Raw genomic sequence first — 3,295 nt, forward strand, 5'->3', positions numbered from 1 at the left:
ATGTTGTGGGGTTGTTAACCAATGTCATAAAACAACATGTGTACTTCTGTTTCATGAGAAACTATTTGTTCTGTAAGCTTTCACCTGAAGTACAATAAAAAAATAAAAAAAATTAAAAAAAAATAAAGTGCTAGTTTCCACAAATGATAGAAATTCTGAGTTTACTCTGGCAAAGCTAACCTCTGAAATCTTAATGCTGAGAGACTGGATATGCAAACAAACAATGGCCAGACCATATATGAAATAGAACTCTGGCCCATAACCTCTGCAGTAATTAACCTAGAATGGTCAGGACTTGGTCGATGACTACCAGCTTCCGTATTTTTTTTGCTCTACTTCCAACTCAGGACCAACTAGAAAAAGCCAAATATGCTCCTCAAACCAATCACTCAAGATGCCCTGATTAGTTAGCCTGCCTCTAGCTTCCCCATCCCAAAAGTCTCCAATCTGAGCATATCGGAAGCCTTTCCTTTTTTCACTGTACAGCTTTCCCACTCCACTGCCTGCCTTTGTGTCTCTGCCAAACACAAGTGATGGTGGCAGCCTCCCTTGCTACGGTAAACTCTGATTAAATAGCCTCTGCTTGTTTTCATTTGGATGATCTTTGTTTATTTTTACAATGTGGAATGGGGATGCACCCATGGAAGAGCTTATACATTTTTAAAAAAAACCCGTAGATAATAATTCTCTCTGTTCTCCATTCCAGTGTTTCAGCAATATTTCAGCAACAAGCATGGCTCATTCACTGGCCTCTTTTCAATCACCCCAAAGGCTGTGATGTCATTATCATTCTTTATCTTGTCATTTGTCAGCCACAATATCTTAATGCAATCAAATGATGTGTCCACTTTTTCTCCACTATTTGACTACAGCAATCATAACAATCCAAGATGCTTGGAAATGTAGGCAGGTGCTAAAAGACTTAAAGTCATTCAACATGAGTGTTAGAGATTGACTTGTGTCTTCCAAAGATATATGCTGAAATCCTAATCCTCAAAAACCAAAACACCACACCTATTGCCATAGAGTTGATTCTGACTCTCAGGGATCCTGTAAGACAGAGTAGAATTGCCCTATAGAGTTTCCAAGGAGTAGCTGGTGAGTTCAAACTGCCAACCTTTTGGTTAGGAGTCTTACCACCTAACCAGTTCACCACCAGAGCTCCACTATTCCACCAGGGCTCCATAAATATGACCCTGTTTGGAAATAGGGATTTTCTTTTGTTATGTTAATGAGGTCATACAAAGTAGGGTGGATCCCAAACCTGTTAACTTCTGAGTTACAAAAAGAGCATATTAGACACAGAGACATACACAGGGAAAGACTGAATCCAAGGAATGACAAGGAACTCATGGGGTTACCCACAAGGAAGGACCTCCGCCTAGAACCATGCCCTGAATTTGAACTTCTAGCCCCTTAAACTGTGAGAAAAATAAATTTCTGATCTTTAAAGCCATCCATTTGTGATATGTCTATTATGGTAGTACTAGGTAATTAAGACAAGGAGTCCTACACATATAAAGATGCTATGACTGAGTTTATTGAATGCTTATATGTTAATTTTGACTTTAATTGGGGCCCAGAGAAAGCATCAATGCTCAATGACTACTTCTTGAAGATTTAATTAGTAATGTTTCTTTATTATATTTAAGACTTTATATAACATTCACCAGTTGTATCAGCATTAATATATTGGCAGATACACAGAAAATGACCCCAGGAGACGCTAAAAGATGGATTGTGAATTTGATGAGAAGATTAATTCTAAATTAGGCCATGTGGTTATGAGTACCAAAGCTGTCTCACCCTGTTGGCAAGTGATTGAAATGACCCAAAGCCTTTCATATAGAAGATAGATAGTGTCCATGAATATCGAAAAAAAACTTAATCAGAACTCTGGCTTCACAAATTAAAGGTAAAAAAATTTCAACATGCTAAATCCATTATATAAAGTAAGATATATGTATTTTGAACACAACTTAAAATTTTGAGCATAACAAGTTATGTATTTGCATTTAGCTTTAATTCAATTAAACCCAGTGCCTTCAAGTCGATTCTGACTCATTGTGACCCTATGGGGCAGAGTAGAACTTCCTCACAGGGTTTCCAAGGAGTGGCTAGTGGATTCAAACTGCCAACCTTTTGGTTAGCAGCCGAGCCCTTAACCCCTGTGCCACCAGGGCTCCTAAATCAATTAAGGTTCATACTTAGTGCGAGGCTACTATGCCTGGCCACGTACTGGGAATATCCTGGTGAAAAGTAAGGCATAGGGTCACAGGTTTATAAATCAGCTTACCATTGCTAATCCATCTAAGTTCATTAGCAAAACCCAAGGACAAAGTAAGTTACTCAGGGATGATTAGGCTTTATTGGCCCTCCTATAAAGCATTTTCATCTACTAACCTAAAGGTGGAAACCCTGGTGATGTAGTTGTTAAGAGCTACAGCCGCTAACCAAAAAGTTCCAATCTACCAGGTGCTCCTTGGAAACTCTATGGGGCAGTTCTACTCTGTCCTATAGGGTCACTATGAGTTGGAATCGACTTGACAGCAACGGGTTTTTTGGGGTTTTTTTTCAGCCTGAAGGTTGGTGATTCAAACCCACCTAGTAGCTCCCCTGAAAAAAGACCTGGTGATCTGCTTCAGTAAATATTAGTGCCAAGAAATCCCTACGAATCTCAGTTGTACTTTGTAACGCATGGGGTCACCAGGAGTCAGAATCAACTCGACAGCAGTGGGTTTGGTTTTATAAAGCATTTTTTGGGGAAGGATGGGGAGAGGATTAGAATTCCTGGGAGTCACATTAACCCATTGGATTATGGATCTGATGGCTAGAGTGTAGTGGCTACTTCCTGTAGGTGCCCTTTTTTCTGTTTCTCTCCTAGGTCTTAATGTGTCTTCTTTTTTTAAGGTCTCTTCTATGTCAAGTATCCCCTCTATAATAAACAAAAAACCAAACCCATCGCCATAGAGTCGATTCTGACTTAACAGCGACACTGTAAGGACAGAGTAGAACTGCCCCGTAGCGTTTCCAAGGCTGTAAATCCTTGTGGAAGCCAACTGCCACATCTTTGTCCTGAGGAACAGCTGGTGGGTTCGAACTGCTGACCAAATCGAACCACCAACCTTTCGGTTAGCAGCTGCCACGAGGACTCCTTCTCTTTATAATATTGCCTTCAGATCAATTCCCTCAGGCAAAGTCTCATCCTTCCCATCCCTTTCTCCTCTATCAAACTCTATCTAAATAGACGTGAGTGAAGGTTAAACGCATTGACATTTGCATTTTATCAGGACTT

At 40.0% G+C, this 3,295-nt stretch overlaps 1 pseudogene; it reads left to right on the forward strand.

Moving 5' to 3' along the window:
* The window catches only part of LOC111820400 (eukaryotic translation initiation factor 3 subunit E-like), a 14,187-nt pseudogene extending 12,274 nt beyond the window's left edge, over positions 1-1,913 (forward strand).
* The last annotated feature ends 1,382 nt before the right edge of the window (positions 1,914-3,295 follow it).

The sequence above is a fragment of the Trichechus manatus genome, unplaced genomic scaffold (genome assembly GCF_000243295.1).
Source record: "Trichechus manatus latirostris isolate Lorelei unplaced genomic scaffold, TriManLat1.0 scaffold00036, whole genome shotgun sequence".
Classification (NCBI taxonomy): Eukaryota; Metazoa; Chordata; class Mammalia; order Sirenia; family Trichechidae; genus Trichechus; species Trichechus manatus.